Source organism: Ambystoma mexicanum, chromosome 5p (genome assembly GCF_040938575.1).
Source record: "Ambystoma mexicanum isolate Mex_15411 chromosome 5p, UKY_AmexF1_1, whole genome shotgun sequence".
NCBI classification, from domain to species: domain Eukaryota; kingdom Metazoa; phylum Chordata; class Amphibia; order Caudata; family Ambystomatidae; genus Ambystoma; species Ambystoma mexicanum.
The window spans coordinates 740,162,891-740,183,571 of record NC_090930.1 but is presented as its reverse complement, the minus strand read 5'-3'; the positions used below and the strand labels follow the sequence as shown (position 1 = coordinate 740,183,571).

General features: G+C 39.3%; 13 non-coding genes across 13 annotated transcripts; 6 read left to right on the top strand and 7 right to left on the bottom strand.

The window, feature by feature from the left end:
* Nucleotides 1-2,962: 2,962 nt before the first annotated feature.
* On the bottom strand, nucleotides 2,963-3,034 carry TRNAQ-UUG (transfer RNA glutamine (anticodon UUG)). The gene has a single exon. It is a non-coding gene; the product is annotated as a tRNA-Gln (tRNA).
* A 259-nt stretch (nucleotides 3,035-3,293) lies between these two features.
* TRNAQ-CUG (transfer RNA glutamine (anticodon CUG)) lies at nucleotides 3,294-3,365 on the top strand. Its single transcript has one exon. It is a non-coding gene; the product is annotated as a tRNA-Gln (tRNA).
* Nucleotides 3,366-4,246: 881 nt separating this feature from the next.
* On the bottom strand, nucleotides 4,247-4,318 carry TRNAQ-UUG (transfer RNA glutamine (anticodon UUG)). The gene has a single exon. It is a non-coding gene; the product is annotated as a tRNA-Gln (tRNA).
* A 2,368-nt stretch (nucleotides 4,319-6,686) lies between these two features.
* TRNAQ-CUG (transfer RNA glutamine (anticodon CUG)) lies at nucleotides 6,687-6,758 on the top strand. The gene has a single exon. It is a non-coding gene; the product is annotated as a tRNA-Gln (tRNA).
* Nucleotides 6,759-7,671: 913 nt separating this feature from the next.
* Nucleotides 7,672-7,743, bottom strand: TRNAQ-UUG (transfer RNA glutamine (anticodon UUG)). The gene has a single exon. It is a non-coding gene; the product is annotated as a tRNA-Gln (tRNA).
* A 259-nt stretch (nucleotides 7,744-8,002) lies between these two features.
* Nucleotides 8,003-8,074, top strand: TRNAQ-CUG (transfer RNA glutamine (anticodon CUG)). Its single transcript has one exon. It is a non-coding gene; the product is annotated as a tRNA-Gln (tRNA).
* Nucleotides 8,075-8,955: 881 nt separating this feature from the next.
* Nucleotides 8,956-9,027, bottom strand: TRNAQ-UUG (transfer RNA glutamine (anticodon UUG)). The gene has a single exon. It is a non-coding gene; the product is annotated as a tRNA-Gln (tRNA).
* A 2,341-nt stretch (nucleotides 9,028-11,368) lies between these two features.
* Nucleotides 11,369-11,440, top strand: TRNAQ-CUG (transfer RNA glutamine (anticodon CUG)). The gene has a single exon. It is a non-coding gene; the product is annotated as a tRNA-Gln (tRNA).
* A 913-nt stretch (nucleotides 11,441-12,353) lies between these two features.
* On the bottom strand, nucleotides 12,354-12,425 carry TRNAQ-UUG (transfer RNA glutamine (anticodon UUG)). The gene has a single exon. It is a non-coding gene; the product is annotated as a tRNA-Gln (tRNA).
* Nucleotides 12,426-12,684: 259 nt separating this feature from the next.
* Nucleotides 12,685-12,756, top strand: TRNAQ-CUG (transfer RNA glutamine (anticodon CUG)). Its single transcript has one exon. It is a non-coding gene; the product is annotated as a tRNA-Gln (tRNA).
* Nucleotides 12,757-13,637: 881 nt separating this feature from the next.
* On the bottom strand, nucleotides 13,638-13,709 carry TRNAQ-UUG (transfer RNA glutamine (anticodon UUG)). The gene has a single exon. It is a non-coding gene; the product is annotated as a tRNA-Gln (tRNA).
* Nucleotides 13,710-17,323: 3,614 nt separating this feature from the next.
* On the top strand, nucleotides 17,324-17,395 carry TRNAQ-CUG (transfer RNA glutamine (anticodon CUG)). The gene has a single exon. It is a non-coding gene; the product is annotated as a tRNA-Gln (tRNA).
* Nucleotides 17,396-18,301: 906 nt separating this feature from the next.
* On the bottom strand, nucleotides 18,302-18,373 carry TRNAQ-UUG (transfer RNA glutamine (anticodon UUG)). Its single transcript has one exon. It is a non-coding gene; the product is annotated as a tRNA-Gln (tRNA).
* Nucleotides 18,374-20,681: the final 2,308 nt, after the last annotated feature.

Below are 20,681 nucleotides of genomic sequence, written 5' to 3'. Positions count from 1 at the left end.
ACATAGATTTCCTAGCAGTGGCTGTGATGAATAGTTCAATTTGATAGCAGCTTCCTTTTGAGAATTTGAAAAAAAAAGAATTAAATAGTCTCTCTGGATGACTCTGCTTTGATTTCTATGTGCACATCCCTTTTGCGTTTCAGAGGGATTGACCAACATACACAACAGTGCTTGGAAGACCTCTTCCTCCCTCATGGCATGTAAAGCTAACCTCTCTCCTACCGTGTGTTTTTTTACTTTTTAACTTCCCCTTCCGAGTCATGATCATGTAACTGAATTTACATTTTTAGATTTTAACTGCAGTAGTTGCTTGTTTTTCATTTTTATTTTTTGTGTACGCATACATCCCTTTTTGTGGGGAGGGAGGAGTGATGTCTGTTTACTTATATTAGCTAATATAGGTCATTTTATGTCCGCTTACAATATGTGTCAGGATTTTTTATGTCGTTTCCAATCAATGTCTAATATCAAGTGGTTTGCAGCAGTCATACAAAGGCACGTAACACCCCCAAAACACCTACATAAATTAGAAATACTCCGGAAGAGTACTCAGTTTATGAAAAGGCGGTGAATCCCAAATAGAACTGTAAATGTAAGCTAGCAAGCAGACCGTGCACCCCTGTTTGGAACTATGACCTGTGTGTTGCCCTCTATTAACAGAACAATGTAACTGCAGCCCATGTCACATAAAATAGAAAGTAGAGATTATGCAAATTAACTCCCAGAAGAGCCTGGTGTCACCCCAAAAGGTGTCATGCTTTTCACACCAAGAAACATCCACACATAGATCCCTGCGAACCTCAAAAACGTACAGGAAACCCTGTCCAGCGCTTTGCTCCCAGAGGAGATAAGGTTGAAAAACCACCCTATGTTAAAAGTGTCCATAATCCATGCCAGCTGCCCTGTCTATAGAACCTGGCCGTTCGGGGCCTAGGGGCATGAGTGGAAGGGTTTAACCTGCCTGGGTTCTTGGGCATGGTTTCATCATGCCTCAGTTTACAATGGCACTCTGCCACTTTGTCAGGCTTTAAAGAAGCCTGACTCCTGCAGAGCAAAAGATCTGATTATTTCCTTACATGTTTTGTACGTAAGAATGCGGATGGTGCTCTGAGCCTCCTATGGTGGTTATTAAGCATGGTATACATACCATAGCATGTAACTGTGCCTACAAATGGAACATTTTGTTCATTTATTAGGGAGTTGTGAAAATGGCAAAATCAAATTGCCATTACTGACACAGACCAGCTGCCGCTGTCCGGACATTTCGTCGAAAGACATTTGGTCGACGTAATTTGGTCGAAAGCCAAATGGTCGATTTTTTTATTTATTTATATATATATTTTTTAGGTTGTAGTTTAGGGAAAAAAAGGGGTTTTTAGAAAAAAAAAGGGGGTTGGGGGGACCCCCCCAAACCCCCCCCCCCAAAAAAAATGTGAAAATAAAAAACAAAGCAATTCGACCATTTGGTTTTCGACTAAATGGTTTGGACCAATTGTCCTGTCGACAATTTTTTTTCGACGAAATGTCTGGCAACCCAGCTGCCGACTGTTGCTATTGACAGGAGTTCCAGGTGTATAAACTGAGGAGATCACCAGTTCAATTACCTGTGAACGCATTTTGAAGCTCATTCACAACCAGTTCATGCCCGTTCTCTCCATTTTGGCTTTCTGGCTGGCCGAGGGGCCCTTCAGTAATGTTCTTTGCTAACCATTACACCATGGGCCCCTTGCTGGTGCAACCTGACAGAGTTGTAACAGAAATGAGAATCGAGATCTCATGCATCATTTTAACAAACTCATATTCCTAGCCCACGGATATTATGCAAATGTGGAACTGTTTAGTTGGTTGTTGCGCAATAGCAAACTCTTTGCTTTACAGCTCATTTGGATAGGATTCTTCCTCTGGAGGCATAAGATAAAAGAATATTGCATACATTCACTAAAAGGCTCTTTTTTTGCTGCAATGACGTTCATCATGTCACTAAGTATGTAGGTTCCATGGTGTAATGGTTAGCACTCTGGACTCTGAATCCTGCGATCCGTGGGACCTTGGGAATTACTGTGTTTGTTTTCCTCTCAGTGTCTTGTTTTAATAGCAATGACGCTGCTGTGTCGCCCACTTTCATAGCATTATTCCCTGGGTGCATTTGAAAAAAGAAAGATTTTCCATGGATGACGCTCTTTAGCCACAATGAAACCCACCACTTTCTGTGGTGTGAAAGACCCATGGTGTAATGGTAGCACCCTGGAGGTTGAATCCAATAATTTGCATTCAAATCTCTGTAAGAGTTTACCATCAGTCGAACCTTTCCCTTATCGTTTATTGTGGATGTCTTCTTTGAAGAAAGGTATGATCCAACTAAAGTAAGTACATTCACAAATGGGCCCTTGGTCGGTACAAACAGTATTTATACACCTCAGGCCTTTTGTGAATTAAGAAAAGTGTGTTCTTCGTTCTATTTTTCATCTCAAACTGATACCTTCATTTTACAAACATGTAAAGACTGTTAAGACGCTTGATTAATATCATTGATTCTGAATGTGGTCGCTTTTCATAGGATTAACCCTTTAACAATTTTGAAAGAGAATGGCGATACAATAGAGCTGCTTTTCCCAAAATGGTATTATTAATGTTGTTGCTGCATCTTCAAGTAAAAAGAGAATCCATTGGGTCACAGATTGAGCATGTTTCTTAACATTGAGTTAAGTTTGAAAATTTCAAATCTTTTATGTATGTTTCCGATGCAGATCTGCCCATCGACTCAGAATGACCTCACTGTTCATACATTTAAAAAAAATGCATAAAGGTTAAGGTGCTAGGCACAAAAGTGGATTTTTATGAAAAGTTATGCCAGAGAGTGAGAGCGAAAATGAATACCCTACACCACTAACCTTATGAATATTACTATCTTTGGCCTATAATTTAAGACAACAAGGAGACAAAGTGTGTTAGAGCAAGAGAGAGGTTCCACCGAGACTTGAACTCGGATCACTGGATTCAAAGTCCAAAGTGCTAACCATTACACCATGGAACCCTTGTTGAGCAGAGCTTCATAAGGGCAATGAGAATTTAGGGCACAGTCAAGATTTTTACTGACCTATAGTAACCGTTTACTGATATTATATCGAAGCAGCACTGTTGCTGTTGGATGCTGTGCAATCGCAAAGTATTGGCTTCATGTCTCATTTGGATCAAATTCTTCCTCTGGAGTCTAATGATATAGGAATATTACATATTTTCTCTGATGTGCTCTGTTTTTCCAGAATGAAGTGCATCATGTTACTGAATATGTGGGTTCCATGGTGTAATGGTTAGCACTCTGGACTCTGAATCCAGCAATCCGAGTTCAAGTCTCGGTGGGACCTTGGGGCTGCTTCTCTTTTAGAGTTGCCTTTCATTTGCAGATAGATATAACAGCAATAGCTTTGCTTTACAGCCCACTTTGATGGCAGTCTTCTTTGACCAAAGAATATTAATAGTTTCTGGGGATGACTCTCTTTTGCCACAAAGAAACTGCCCACTCTCATATCTCCAAAGCTCCAAGGTATAATGGCTATTAAACTGGCTTTTGATCTCAGCGATTTGCATTGAAAGCCCAGGAGGCCCCTAAAATCAGTTGAATTGTTTCCTGATAATTTAGAGTTTATTTCTTCTTTTGAGAAAGGTGTGATCCAAATAAAGTAAGTACATTTAAACAAGGGCACTTGATCAGTAAATGCACTACTTTCTAGAACTCATAACTCTTGTAAGTTATAAAAAGTTTGCTCTCCATACAGTTTGTCAACTCAAAGAATTACATTTTTTACACATTTAATAAGACCATCAAATTGCTTGAAACATAGGAATGATTGTGAAAGTGAATATGATTCACCAAAATAATTGTATAACATTTTTTAATGTTAATAAAATAGGGCTTTTTCCAATCTTTTCACATCAGTGTTGTTTCTGCATGTTCCAGTGAGCAGAGAATCTACTGCACATAGTGTGTACATTTTTCTTTTCATAGAGTTAAGGTTAGACATTATTCATCTGTGGAAAATGTTTCTGAGAGATATCTGGGTGCCCACTCTTATTGACCTTAGGGATTGTACATTAACGATATGTAGTTGCATCACTGTATTGGTATCAGGCACCAAAGTGCATTTAAATGTAACGTCGTGCAGAGAGAGTCGACTGAACTTCTGAATATTAACTCTGTTGAATTGTAATTTGAGAAATTAGAAAATGGAGTGTAAGAGCAAGATAACGGTCCCACCGAGACTTGAACTCGGATCGTTGGATTCAAAGTCCAAAGTGCTAACCATTACACCATGGAACCCTTGTAAGATGCACCTGAGAGCGTTGAATCAGAAATGGCAATATAGAGCACATTTACAATTTTTACAGATTCATAGTCCCAATTGACTGATATCATACAAACACAGCGATGTTGTCGATTGACGTTGTGCTATAGCAATCTCTGTGCTTTATAGAGCATGTAGATCAAATTCTTCCTCTTGAGGCATATGATTAAGCAATATTAAATATTGTTTCTGACTGCCTCTGTTTTGGCATAATGAAGTTCAGCATTTGCGGAAGTATTTAGGTTCCATGGTCTAATGGTTAGTAGGCTGGACTCTGAATTTAGTAATCTGACATGTTATAGCTATATTTTGTTTTCCTTTGGGTGTATTGTCATTTTATGCACATAGATTTCCTAGCAGTGGCTGTGATGAATAGTTCAATTTGATAGCAGCTTCCTTTTGAGAATTTGAAAAAAAAAGAATTAAATAGTCTCTCTGGATGACTCTGCTTTGATTTCTATGTGCACATCCCTTTTGCGTTTCAGAGGGATTGACCAACATACACAACAGTGCTTGGAAGACCTCTTCCTCCCTCATGGCATGTAAAGCTAACCTCTCTCCTACCGTGTGTTTTTTTACTTTTTAACTTCCCCTTCCGAGTCATGATCATGTAACTGAATTTACATTTTTAGATTTTAACTGCAGTAGTTGCTTGTTTTTCATTTTTATTTTTTGTGTACGCATACATCCCTTTTTGTGGGGAGGGGGGAGTGATGTCTGTTTACTTATATTAGCTAATATAGGTCATTTTATGTCCGCTTACAATATGTGTCAGGATTTTTTATGTCGTTTCCAATCAATGTCTAATATCAAGTGGTTTGCAGCAGTCATACAAAGGCACGTAACACCCCCAAAACACCTACATAAGTTAGAAATACTCCGGAAGAGTACTCAGTTTATGAAAAGGCGGTGAATCCCAAATAGAACTGTAAATGTAAGCTAGCAAGCAGACCGTGCACCCCTGTTTGGAACTATGACCTGTGTGTTGCCTTCTATTAACAGAACAATGTAACTGCAGCCCATGTCACATAAAATAGAAAGTAGAGATTATGCAAATTAACTCCCAGAAGAGCCTGGTGTCACCCCAAAAGGTGTCATGCTTTTCACACCAAGAAACATCCACACATAGATCCCTGCGAACCTCAAAAACGTACAGGAAACCCTGTCCAGCGCTTTGCTCCCAGAGGAGATAAGGTTGAAAAACCACCCTATGTTAAAAGTGTCCATAATCCATGCCAGCTGCCCTGGCCGTTCGGGGCCGTTCAGGGCCTAGGGGCATGAGTGGAAGGGTTTAACCTGCCTGGGTTCTTGGGCATGGTTTCATCATGCCTCAGTTTACAATGGCACTCTGCCACTTTGTCAGGCTTTAAAGAAGCCTGACTCCTGCAGAGCAAAAGATCTGATTATTTCCTTACATGTTTTGTACGTAAGAATGCGGATGGTGCTCTGAGCCTCCTATGGTGGTTATTAAGCATGGTATACATACCATAGCATGTAACTGTGCCTACAAATGGAACATTTTGTTCATTTATTAGGGAGTTGTGAAAATGGCAAAATCAAATTGCCATTACTGACACAGACCAGCTGCCGCTGTCTGGACATTTCGTCGAAAGACATTTCGTCGAAAGACATTTGGTCGACGTAATTTGGTCGAAAGCCAAATGGTCGATTTTTTTATTTATTTATATATATATTTTTTAGGTTGTAGTTTAGGGAAAAAAAGGGGTTTTTAGAAAAAAAGGGGGTTGGGGGGACCCCCCCAAACTCCCCCCCCAAAAAAAAATGTGAAAATAAAAAACAAAGCAATTCGACCATTTGGTTTTCGACCAAATGGTTTGGACCAATTGTCCTGTCGACAAATTTTTTTCGACGAAATGTCTGGCAACCCAGCTGCCGACTGTTGCTATTGACAGGAGTTCCAGGTGTATAAACTGAGGAGATCACCAGTTCAATTACCTGTGAACGCATTTTGAAGCTCATTCACAACCAGTTCATGCCTGTTCTCTCCATTTTGGCTTTCTGGCTGGCCGAGGGGCCCTTCAGTAATGTTCTTTGCTAACCATTACACCATGGGCCCCTTGCTGGTGCAACCTGACAGAGTTGTAACAGAAATGAGAATCGAGATCTCATGCATCATTTTAACAAACTCATATTCCTAGCCCACGGATATTATGCAAATGTGGAACTGTTTAGTTGGTTGTTGCGCAATAGCAAACTCTTTGCTTTACAGCTCATTTGGATAGGATTCTTCCTCTGGAGGCATAAGATAAAAGAATATTGCATACATTCTCTAAAAGGCTCTTTTTTTGCTGCAATGACGTTCATCATGTCACTAAGTTTGTAGGTTCCATGGTGTAATGGTTAGCACTCTGGACTCTGAATCCAGCGATCCGAGTTCAAATCTCGGTGGGACCTTGGGAATTACTGTGTTTGTTTTCCTCTCAGTGTCTTGTTTTAATAGCAATGACGCTGCTGTGTCGCCCACTTTCATAGCATTATTCCCTGGGTGCATTTGAAAAAAGAAAGATTTTCCATGGATGACGCTCTTTAGCCACAATGAAACCCACCACTTTCTGTGGTGTGAAAGACCCATGGTGTAATGGTAGCACCCTGGAGGTTGAATCCAATAATTTGCATTCAAATCTCTGTAAGAGTTTACCATCAGTCGAACCTTTCCCTTATCGTTTATTGTGGATGTCTTCTTTGAAGAAAGGTATGATCCAACTAAAGTAAGTACATTCACAAATGGGCCCTTGGTCGGTACAAACAGTATTTATACACCTCAGGCCTTTTGTGAATTAAGAAAAGTGTGTTCTTCGTTCTATTTTTCATCTCAAACTGATACCTTCATTTTACAAACATGTAAAGACTGTTAAGACGCTTGATTAATATCATTGATTCTGAATGTGGTCGCTTTTCATAGGATTAACCCTTTAACAATTTTGAAAGAGAATGGCGATACAATAGAGCTGCTTTTCCCAAAATGGTATTATTAATGTTGTTGCTGCATCTTCAAGTAAAAAGAGAATCCATTGGGTCACAGATTGAGCATGTTTCTTAACATTGAGTTAAGTTTGAAAATTTCAAATCTTTTATGTATGTTTCCGATGCAGATCTGCCCATCGACTCAGAATGACCTCACTGTTCATACATTTAAAAAAAATGCATAAAGGTTAAGGTGCTAGCCACAAAAGTGGATTTTTATGAAAAGTTATGCCAGAGAGTGAGAGCGAAAATGAATACCCTACACCACTAACCTTATGAATATTACTATCTTTGGCCTATAATTTAAGACAACAAGGAGACAAAGTGTGTTAGAGCAAGAGAGAGGTTCCACCGAGACTTGAACTCCGATCACTGGATTCAAAGTCCAAAGTGCTAACCATTACACCATGGAACCCTTGTTGAGCAGAGCTTCATAAGGGCAATGAGAATATAGGGCACAGTCAAGATTTTTACTGACCTATAGTAACTGTTTACTGATATTATATCGAAGCAGCACTGTTGCTGTTGGATGCTGTGCATTCGCAAAGTATTGGCTTCATGTCTCATTTGGATCAAATTCTTCCTCTGGAGTCTAATGATATAGGAATATTACATATTTTCTCTGATGTGCTCTGTTTTTCCAGAATGAAGTGCATCATGCTACTGAATATGTGGGTTCCATGGTGTAATGGTTAGCACTCTGGACTCTGAATCCAGCAATCCGAGTTCAAGTCTCGGTGGGACCTTAGGGCTGCTACTCTTTTAGAGTTGCCTTTCATTTGCAGATAGATATAACAGCAATAGCTTTGCTTTACAGCCCACTTTGATGGCAGTCTTCTTTGACCAAAGAATATTAATAGTTTCTGGGGATGACTCTCTTTTGCCACAAAGAAACTGCCCACTCTCATATCTCCAAAGCTCCAAGGTATAATGGCTATTAAACTGGCTTTTGATCTCAGCGATTTGCATTGAAAGCCCAGGAGGCCCCTAAAATCAGTTGAATTGTTTCCTGATAATTTAGAGTTTATTTCTTCTTTCGAGAAAGGTGTGATCCAAATAAAGTAAGTACATTTAAACAAGGGCACTTGATCAGTAAATGCACTACTTTCTAGAACTCATAACTCTTGTAAGTTATAAAAAGTTTGCTCTCCATACAGTTTGTCAACTCAAAGAATTACATTTTTTACACATTTAATAAGACCATCAAATTGCTTGAAACATAGGAATGATTGTGAAAGTGAATATGATTCACCAAAATAATTGTATAACATTTTTTAATGTTAATAAAATAGGGCTTTTTCCAATCTTTTCACATCAGTGTTGTTTCTGCATGTTCCAGTGAGCAGAGAATCTACTGCACATAGTGTGTACATTTTTCTTTTCATAGAGTTAAGGTTGGACATTATTCATCTGTGGAAAATGTTTCTGAGAGATATCTGGGTGCCCACTCTGATTGACCTTAGGGATTGTACATTAACGATATGTAGTTGCATCACTGTATTGGTATCAGGCACCAAAGTGCATTTAAATGTAATGTCGTGCAGAGAGAGTCGACTGAACTTCTGAATATTAACTCTGTTGAATTGTAATTTGAGAAATTAGAAAATGGAGTGTAAGAGCAAGATAACGGTCCCACCGAGACTTGAACTCGGATCGTTGGATTCAAAGTCCAAAGTGCTAACCATTACACCATGGAACCCTTGTAAGATGCACCTGAGAGCGTTGAATCAGAAATGGCAATATAGAGCACATTTACAATTTTTACAGATTCATAGTCCCAATTGACTGATATCATACAAACACAGCGATGTTGTCGATTGACGTTGTGCTATAGCAATCTCTGTGCTTTATAGAGCATGTAGATCAAATTCTTCCTCTTGAGGCATATGATTAAGCAATATTAAATATTGTTTCTGACTGCCTCTGTTTTGGCATAATGAAGTTCAGCATTTGCGGAAGTATTTAGGTTCCATGGTCTAATGGTTAGTAGGCTGGACTCTGAATTTAGTAATCTGACATGTTATAGCTATATTTTGTTTTCCTTTGGGTGTATTGTCATTTTATGCACATAGATTTCCTAGCAGTGGCTGTGATGAATAGTTCAATTTGATAGCAGCTTCCTTTTGAGAATTTGAAAAAAAAAGAATTAAATAGTCTCTCTGGATGACTCTGCTTTGATTTCTATGTGCACATCCCTTTTGCGTTTCAGAGGGATTGACCAACATACACAACAGTGCTTGGAAGACCTCTTCCTCCCTCATGGCATGTAAAGCTAACCTCTCTCCTACCGTGTGTTTTTTTACTTTTTAACTTCCCCTTCCGAGTCATGATCATGTAACTGAATTTACATTTTTAGATTTTAACTGCAGTAGTTGCTTGTTTTTCATTTTTATTTTTTGTGTACGCATACATCCCTTTTTGTGGGGAGGGGGGAGTGATGTCTGTTTACTTATATTAGCTAATATAGGTCATTTTATGTCCGCTTACAATATGTGTCAGGATTTTTTATGTCGTTTCCAATCAATGTCTACTATCAAGTGGTTTGCAGCAGTCATACAAAGGCACGTAACACCCCCAAAACACCTACATAAGTTAGAAATACTCCGGAAGAGTACTCAGTTTATGAAAAGGCGGTGAATCCCAAATAGAACTGTAAATGTAAGCTAGCAAGCAGACCGTGCACCCCTGTTTGGAACTATGACCTGTGTGTTGCCCTCTATTAACAGAACAATGTAACTGCAGCCCATGTCACATAAAATAGAAAGTAGAGATTATGCAAATTAACTCCCAGAAGAGCCTGGTGTCACCCCAAAAGGTGTCATGCTTTTCACACCAAGAAACATCCACACATAGATCCCTGCGAACCTCAAAAACGTACAGGAAACCCTGTCCAGCGCTTTGCTCCCAGAGGAGATAAGGTTGAAAAACCACCCTATGTTAAAAGTGTCCATAATCCATGCCAGGGCCTAGGGGCATGAGTGGAAGGGTTTAACCTGCCTGGGTTCTTGGGCATGGTTTCATCATGCCTCAGTTTACAATGGCACCCTGCCACTTTGTCAGGCTTTAAAGAAGCCTGACTCCTGCAGAGCAAAAGATCTGATTATTTCCTTACATGTTTTGTACGTAAGAATGCGGATGGTGCTCTGAGTCTCCTATGGTGGTTATTAAGCATGGTATACATACCATAGCATGTAACTGTGCCTACAAATGGAACATTTTGTTCATTTATTAGGGAGTTGTGAAAATGGCAAAATCAAATTGCCATTACTGACACAGACCAGCTGCCGCTGTCCGGACATTTCGTCGAAAGACATTTCGTCGAAAGACATTTGGTCGACGTAATTTGGTCGAAAGCCAAATGGTCGATTTTTTTATTTATTTATATATATATTTTTTAGGTTGTAGTTTAGGGAAAAAAAGGGGTTTTTAGAAAAAAAGGGGGTTGGGGGGACCCCCCCAAACCCCCCCCCCCCAAAAAAATGTGAAAATAAAAAACAAAGCAATTCGACCATTTGGTTTTCGACCAAATGGTTTCGACCAATTGTCCTGTCGACAAATTTTTTCCGACGAAATGTCTGGCAACCCAGCTGCCGACTGTTGCTATTGACAGGAGTTCCAGGTGTATAAACTGAGGAGATCACCAGTTCAATTACCTGTGAACGCATTTTGAAGCTCATTCACAACCAGTTCATGCCCGTTCTCTCCATTTTGGCTTTCTGGCTGGCCGAGGGGCCCTTCAGTAATGTTCTTTGCTAACCATTATACCATGGGCCCCTTGCTGGTGCAACCTGACAGAGTTGTAACAGAAATGAGAATCGAGATCTCATGCATCATTTTAACAAACTCATATTCCTAGCCCACGGATATTATGCAAATGTGGAACTGTTTAGTTGGTTGTTGCGCAATAGCAAACTCTTTGCTTTACAGCTCATTTGGATAGGATTCTTCCTCTGGAGGCATAAGATAAAAGAATATTGCATACATTCACTAAAAGGCTCTTTTTTTGCTGCAATGACGTTCATCATGTCACTAAGTATGTAGGTTCCATGGTGTAATGGTTAGCACTCTGGACTCTGAATCCAGCGATCCGAGTTCAAATCTCGGTGGGACCTTGGGAATTACTGTGTTTGTTTTCCTCTCAGTGTCTTGTTTTAATAGCAATGACGCTGCTGTGTCGCCCACTTTCATAGCATTATTCCCTGGGTGCATTTGAAAAAAGAAAGATTTTCCATGGATGACGCTCTTTAGCCACAATGAAACCCACCACTTTCTGTGGTGTGAAAGACCCATGGTGTAATGGTAGCACCCTGGAGGTTGAATCCAATAATTTGCATTCAAATCTCTGTAAGAGTTTACCATCAGTCGAACCTTTCCCTTATCGTTTATTGTGGATGTCTTCTTTGAAGAAAGGTATGATCCAACTAAAGTAAGTACATTCACAAATGGGCCCTTGGTCGGTACAAACAGTATTTATACACCTCAGGCCTTTTGTGAATTAAGAAAAGTGTGTTCTTCGTTCTATTTTTCATCTCAAACTGATACCTTCATTTTACAAACATGTAAAGACTGTTAAGACGCTTGATTAATATCATTGATTCTGAATGTGGTCGCTTTTCATAGGATTAACCCTTTAACAATTTTGAAAGAGAATGGCGATACAATAGAGCTGCTTTTCCCAAAATGGTATTATTAATGTTGTTGCTGCATCTTCAAGTAAAAAGAGAATCCATTGGGTCACAGATTGAGCATGTTTCTTAACATTGAGTTAAGTTTGAAAATTTCAAATCTTTTATGTATGTTTCCGATGCAGATCTGCCCATCGACTCAGAATGACCTCACTGTTCATACATTTAAAAAAAATGCATAAAGGTTAAGGTGCTAGGCACAAAAGTGGATTTTTATGAAAAGTTATGCCAGAGAGTGAGAGCGAAAATGAATACCCTACACCACTAACCTTATGAATATTACTATCTTTGGCCTATAATTTAAGACAACAAGGAGACAAAGTGTGTTAGAGCAAGAGAGAGGTTCCACCGAGACTTGAACTCGGATCGCTGGATTCAAAGTCCAAAGTGCTAACCATTACACCATGGAACCCTTGTTGAGCAGAGCTTCATAAGGGCAATGAGAATATAGGGCACAGTCAAGATTTTTACTGACCTATAGTAACCGTTTACTGATATTATATCGAAGCAGCACTGTTGCTGTTGGATGCTGTGCAATCGCAAAGTATTGGCTTCATGTCTCATTTGGATCAAATTCTTCCTCTGGAGTCTAATGATATAGGAATATTACATATTTTCTCTGATGTGCTCTGTTTTTCCAGAATGAAGTGCATCATGCTACTGAATATGTGGGTTCCATGGTGTAATGGTTAGCACTCTGGACTCTGAATCCAGCAATCCGAGTTGAAGTCTCGGTGGGACCTTGGGGCCGCTTCTCTTTTAGAGTTGCCTTTTATTTGCAGATAGATATAACAGCAATAGCTTTGCTTTACAGCCCACTTTGATGGCAGTCTTCTTTGACCAAAGAATATTAATAGTTTCTGGGGATGACTCTCTTTTGCCACAAAGAAACTGCCCAATCTCATATCTCCAAAGCTCCAAGGTATAATGGCTATTAAACTGGCTTTTGATCTCAGCGATTTGCATTGAAAGCCCAGGAGGCCCCTAAAATCAGTTGAATTGTTTCCTGATAATTTAGAGTTTATTTCTTCTTTCGAGAAAGGTGTGATCCAAATAAAGTAAGTACATTTAAACAAGGGCACTTGATCAGTAAATGCACTACTTTCTAGAACTCATAACTCTTGTAAGTTATAAAAAGTTTGCTCTCCATACAGTTTGTCAACTCAAAGAATTACATTTTTTACACATTTAATAAGACCATCAAATTGCTTGAAACATAGGAATGATTGTGAAAGTGAATATGATTCACCAAAATAATTGTATAACATTTTTTAATGTTAATAAAATAGGGCTTTTTCCAATCTTTTCACATCAATGTTGTTTCTGCATGTTCCAGTGAGCAGAGAATCTACTGCACATAGTGTGTACATTTTTCTTTTCATAGAGTTAAGGTTGGACATTATTCATCTGTGGAAAATGTTTCTGAGAGATATCTGGGTGCCCACTCTGATTGACCTTAGGGATTGTACATTAACGATATGTAGTTGCATCACTGTATTGGTATCAGGCACCAAAGTGCATTTAAATGTAATGTCGTGCAGAGAGAGTCGACTGAACTTCTGAATATTAACTCTGTTGAATTGTAATTTGAGAAATTAGAAAATGGAGTGTAAGAGCAAGATAACGGTCCCACCGAGACTTGAACTCGGATCGTTGGATTCAAAGTCCAAAGTGCTAACCATTACACCATGGAACCCTTGCAAGATGCACCTGAGAGCGTTGAATCAGAAATGGCAATATAGAGCACATTTACAATTTTTACAGATTCATAGTCCCAATTGACTGATATCATACAAACACAGCGATGTTGTCGATTGACGTTGTGCTATAGCAATCTCTGTGCTTTATAGAGCATGTAGATCAAATTCTTCCTCTTGAGGCATATGATTAAGCAATATTAAATATTGTTTCTGACTGCCTCTGTTTTGGCATAATGAAGTTCAGCATTTGCGGAAGTATTTAGGTTCCATGGTCTAATGGTTAGTAGGCTGGACTCTGAATTTAGTAATCTGACATGTTATAGCTATATTTTGTTTTCCTTTGGGTGTATTGTCATTTTATGCACATAGATTTCCTAGCAGTGGCTGTGATGAATAGTTCAATTTGATAGCAGCTTCCTTTTGAGAATTTGAAAAAAAAAGAATTAAATAGTCTCTCTGGATGACTCTGCTTTGATTTCTATGTGCACATCCCTTTTGCGTTTCAGAGGGATTGACCAACATACACAACAGTGCTTGGAAGACCTCTTCCTCCCTCATGGCATGTAAAGCTAACCTCTCTCCTACCGTGTGTTTTTTTACTTTTTAACTTCCCCTTCCGAGTCATGATCATGTAACTGAATTTACATTTTTAGATTTTAACTGCAGTAGTTGCTTGTTTTTCATTTTTATTTTTTGTGTACGCATACATCCCTTTTTGTGGGGAGGGGGGAGTGATGTCTGTTTACTTATATTAGCTAATATAGGTCATTTTATGTCCGCTTACAATATGTGTCAGGATTTTTTATGTCGTTTCCAATCAATGTCTAATATCAAGTGGTTTGCAGCAGTCATACAAAGGCACGTAACACCCCCAAAACACCTACATAAGTTAGAAATACTCCGGAAGAGTACTCAGTTTATGAAAAGGCGGTGAATCCCAAATAGAACTGTAAATGTAAGCTAGCAAGCAGACCGTGCACCCCTGTTTGGAACTATGACCTGTGTGTTGCCCTCTATTAACAGAACAATGTAACTGCAGCCCATGTCACATAAAATAGAAAGTAGAGATTATGCAAATTAACTCCCAGAAGAGCCTGGTGTCACCCCAAAAGGTGTCATGCTTTTCACACCAAGAAACATCCACACATAGATCCCTGCGAACCTCAAAAACGTACAGGAAACCCTGTCCAGCGCTTTGCTCCCAGAGGAGATAAGGTTGAAAAACCACCCTATGTTAAAAGTGTCCATAATCCATGCCAGGGCCTAGGGGCATGAGTGGAAGGGTTTAACCTGCCTGGGTTCTTGGGCATGGTTTCATCATGCCTCAGTTTACAATGGCACCCTGCCACTTTGTCAGGCTTTAAAGAAGCCTGACTCCTGCAGAGCAAAAGATCTGATTATTTCCTTACATGTTTTGTACGTAAGAATGCGGATGGTGCTCTGAGTCTCCTATGGTGGTTATTAAGCATGGTATACATACCATAGCATGTAACTGTGCCTACAAATGGAACATTTTGTTCATTTATTAGGGAGTTGTGAAAATGGCAAAATCAAATTGCCATTACTGACACAGACCAGCTGCCGCTGTCCGGACATTTCGTCGAAAGACATTTAGTCGAAAGACATTTGGTCGACGTAATTTGGTCGAAAGCCAAATGGTCGATTTTTTTATTTATTTATATATATATTTTTTAGGTTGTAGTTTAGGGAAAAAAAGGGGTTTTTAGAAAAAAAGGGGGTTGGGGGGACCCCCCCCAAACCCCCCCCAAAAAAATGTGAAAATAAAAAACAAAGCAATTCAACCATTTGGTTTTCGACCAAATGGTTTCGACCAATTGTCCTGTCGACAAATTTTTTTCGACGAAATGTCTGGCAACCCAGCTGCCGACTGTTGCTATTGACAGGAGTTCCAGGTGTATAAACTGAGGAGATCACCAGTTCAATTACCTGTGAACGCATTTTGAAACTCATTCACAACCAGTTCATGCCCGTTCTCTCCATTTTGGCTTTCTGGCTGGCCGAGGGGCCCTTCAGTAATGTTCTTTGCTAACCATTACACCATGGGCCCCTTGCTGGTGCAACCTGACAGAGTTGTAACAGAAATGAGAATCGAGATCTCATGCATCATTTTAACAAACTCATATTCCTAGCCCACGGATATTATGCAAATGTGGAACTGTTTAGTTGGTTGTTGCGCAATAGGAAACTCTTTGCTTTACAGCTCATTTGGATAGGATTCTTCCTCTGGAGGCATAAGATAAAAGAATATTGCATACATTCTCTAAAAGGCTCTTTTTTTGCTGCAATGACGTTCATCATGTCACTAAGTATGTAGGTTGCATGGTGTAATGGTTAGCACTCTGGACTCTGAATCCAGAGTTCAAATCTCGGTGGGACCTTGGGAATTACTGTGTTTGTTTTCCTCTCAGTGTCTTGTTTTAATAGCAATGACGCTGCTGTGTCGCCCACTTTCATAGCATTATTCCCTGGGTGCATTTGAAAAAAGAAAGATTTTCCATGGATGACGCTCTTTAGCCACAATGAAACCCACCACTTTCTGTGGTGTGAAAGACCCATGGTGTAATGGTAGCACCCTGGAGGTTGAATCCAATAATTTGCATTCAAATCTCTGTAAGAGTTTACCATCAGTCGAATCTTTCCCTTATCGTTTATTGTGGATGTCTTCTTTGAAGAAAGGTATGATCCAACTAAAGTAAGTACATTCACGAATGGGCCCTTGGTCGGTACAAACAGTATTTATACACCTCAGGCCTTTTGTGAATTAAGAAAAGTGTGTTCTTCGTTCTATTTTTCATCTCAAACTGATACCTTCATTTTACAAACATGTAAAGACTGTTAAGACGCTTGATTAATATCATTGATTCTGAATGTGGTCGCTTTTCATAGGATTAACCCTTTATCAATTTTGAAAGAGAATGGCGATACAATAGAGCTGCTTTTCCCAAAATGGTATTATTAATGTTGTTGCTGCATCTTCAAGTAAAAAGAGAATCCATTGGGTCACAGATTGAGCATGTTTCTTAACATTGAGTTAAGTTTGAAAATTTCAAATCTTTTATGTATGTTTACGATGCAGATCTGCCCATCGACTCAGAATGACTTCACTGTTCATACATTTAAAAAAAATGCATAAAGGTTAAGGTGCTAGGCACAAAAGTGGATTTTTATGAAAAGTTATGCCAGAGAGTGAGAGCGAAAATGAATACCCTACACCACTAACCTTATGAATATTACTATCTTTGGCCTATAATTTAAGACAAAAAGTGTTAGAGCAAGAGAGAGGTTCCCTGGATTCAAAGTCCAAAGTGCTAACCATTACACCATGGAACCCTTGTTGAGCAGAGCTTCATAAGGGCAATGAGAATATAGGGCACAGTCAAGATTTTTACTGACCTATAGTAACCGTTTACTGATATTATATCGAAGCAGCACTGTTGCTGTTGGATGCTGTGCAATCGCAAAGTATTGGCTTCATGTCTCATTTGGATCAAATTCTTCCTCTGGAGTCTAATGATATAGGAATATTACATATTTTCTCTGATGTGCTCTGTTTTTCCAGAATGAAGTGCATCATGCTACTGAATATGTGGGTTCCATGGTGTAATGGTTAGCACTCTAGACTCTGAATCCAGCGATCCGAGTTCAAGTCTCGGTGGGACCTTGGGGCTGCTTCTCTTTTAGAGTTGCCTTTCATTTGCAGATAGATATAACAGCAATAGCTTTGCTTTACAGCCCACTTTGATGGCAGTCTTCTTTGACCAAAGAATATTAATAGTTTCTGGGGATGACTCTCTTTTGCCACAAAGAAACTGCCCACTCTCATATCTCCAAAGCTCCAAGGTATAATGGCTATTAAACTGGCTTTTGATCTCAGCGATTTGCATTGAAAGCCCAGGAGGCCCCTAAAATCAGTTGAATTGTTTCCTGATAAATTAGAGTTTATTTCTTCTTTCGAGAAAGGTGTGATCCAAATAAAGTAAGTACATTTAAACAAGGGCACTTGATCAGTAAATGCACTACTTTCTAGAACTCATAACTCTTGTAAGTTATAAAAAGTTTGCTCTCCATACAGTTTGTCAGCTCAAAGAATTACATTTTTTACACATTTAATAAGACCATCAAATTGCTTGAAACATAGGAATGATTGTGAAAGGGAATATGATTCACCAAAATAATTGTATAAAATTTTTTAATGTTAATAAAATAGGGCTTTTTCCAATCTTTTCACATCAATGTTGTTTCTGCATGTTCCAGTGAGCAGAGAATCTACTGCACATAGTGTGTACATTTTTCTTTTCATAGAGTTAAGGTTGGACATTATTCATCTGTGGAAAATGTTTCTGAGAGATATCTGGGTGCCCACTCTGATTGACCTTAGGGATTGTACATTAACGATATGTAGTTGCATCACTGTATTGGTATCAGGCACCAAAGTGCATTTAAATGTAATGTCGTGCAGAGAGAGAGAGAGTGTGAAAACGGCTACAGAGTCGACTGAACTTCTGAATATTAACTCTGTTGAATTGTAATTTGAGAAATTAGAAAATGGAGTGTAAGAGCAAGATAATGGTTCCACCGAGACTTGAACTCGGATCGTTGGATTCAAAGTCCAAAGTGCTAACCATTACACCATGGAACCCTTGCAAGATGCACCTGAGAGCGTTGAATCAGAAATGGCAATATAGAGCACATTTACAATTTTTACAGATTCATAGTCCCAATTGACTGATATCATACAAACACAGCGATGTTGTCGATTGACGTTGTGCTATAGCAATCTCTGTGCTTTATAGATCATGTAGATCAAATTCCTCCTCTTGAGGCATATGATTAAGCAATATTAAATATTGTTTCTGACTGCCTCTGTTTTGGCATAATGAAGTTCAGCATTTGCGTAAGTATTTAGGTTCCATGGTCTAATGGTTAGTAGGCTGGACTCTGAATTTAGTAATCTGACATGTTATAGCTATATTTTGTTTTCCTTTGGGTGTATTGTCATTTTATGCACATAGATTTCCTAGCAGTGGCTGTGATGAATAGTTCAACTTGATAGCAGCTTCCTTTTGAGAATTTGAAAAAAAAAGAATTAAATAGTCTCTCTGGATGACTCTGCTTTGATTTCTATGTGCACATTCCTTTTGCGTTTCAGAGGGATTGACCAACATACACAACAGTGCTTGGAAGACCTCTTCCTCCCTCATGGCATGTAAAGCTAACCTCTCTCCTACCGTGTGTTTTTTTACTTTTTAACTTCCCCTTCCGAGTCATGATCATGTAACTGAATTTACATTTTTAGATTTTAACTGCAGTAGTTGCTTGATTTTCATTTTTATTTTTTGTGTACGCATACATCCCTTTTTGTGGGGAGGGGGGAGTGATGTCTGTTTACTTATATTAGCTAATATAGGTCATTTTATGTCCACTTACAATATGTGTCAGGATTTTTTATGTCGTTTCCAATCAATGTCTAATATCAAGTGGTTTGCAGCAGTCATACAAAGGCACGTAACACCCCCAAAACACCTACATAAGTTAGAAATACTCCGGAAGAGTACTCAGTTTATGAAAAGGCGGTGAATCCCAAATAGAACTGTAAATGTAAGCTAGCAAGCAGACCGTGCACCCCTGTTTGGAACTATGACCTGTGTGTTGCCCTCTATTAACAGAACAATGTAACTGCAGCCCATGTCACATAAAATAGAAAGTAGAGATTATGCAAATTAACTCCCAGAAGAGCCTGGTGTCACCCCAAAAGGTGTCATGCTTTTCACACCAAGAAACATCCACACATAGATCCCTGCGAACCTCAAAAACGTACAGGAAACCCTGTCCAGCGCTTTGCTCCCAGAGGAGATAAGGTTGAAAAACCACCCTATGTTAAAAGTGTCCATAATCCATGCCAGGGCCTAGGGGCATGAGTGGAAGGGTTTAACCTGCCTGGGTTCTTGGGCATGGTTTCATCATGCCTCAGTTTACAATGGCACCCTGCCACTTTGTCAGGCTTTAAAGAAGCCTGACTCCTGCAGAGCAAAAGATCTGATTATTTCCTTACATGTTTTGTACGTAAGAATGCGGATGGTGCTCTGAGCCTCCTATGGTGGTTATTAAGCATGGTATACATACCATAGCATGTAACTGTGCCTACAAATGGAACATTTTGTTCATTTATTAGGGAGTTGTGAAAATGGCAAAATCAAATTGCCATTACTGACACAGACCAGCTGCCGCTGTCCGGACATTTCGTCGAAAGACATTTAGTCGAAAGACATTTGGTCGACGTAATTTGGTCGAAAGCCAAATGGTCGATTTTTTTATTTATTTATATATATATTTTTTAGGTTGTAGTTTAGGGAAAAAAAGGGGTTTTTAGAAAAAAAGGGGGTTGGGGGGACCCCCCCAAACCCCCCCAAAAAAATGTGAAAAAAAAAAACAAAGCAATTCAACCATTTGGTTTTCGACCAAATGGTTTCGACCAATTGTCCTGTCGACAAATTTTTTTCGACGAAATGTCTGGCAACCCAGCTGCCGACTGTTGCTATTGACAGGAGTTCCAGGTGTATAAACTGAGGAGATCACCAGTTCAATTACCTGTGAACGCATTTTGAAACTCATTCACAACCAGTTCATGCCCGTTCTCTCCATTTTGGCTTTCTGGCTGGCCGAGGGGCCCTTCAGTAATGTTCTTTGCTAACCATTACACCATGGGCCCCTTGCTGGTGCAACCTGACAGAGTTGTAACAGAAATGAGAATCGAGATCTCATGCATCATTTTAACAAACTCATATTCCTAGCCCACGGATATTATGCAAATGTGGAACTGTTTAGTTGGTTGTTGCGCAATAGGAAACTCTTTGCTTTACAGCACATTTGGATAGGATTCTTCCTCTGGAGGCATAAGATAAAAGAATATTGCATACATTCTCTAAAAGGCTCTTTTTTTGCTGCAA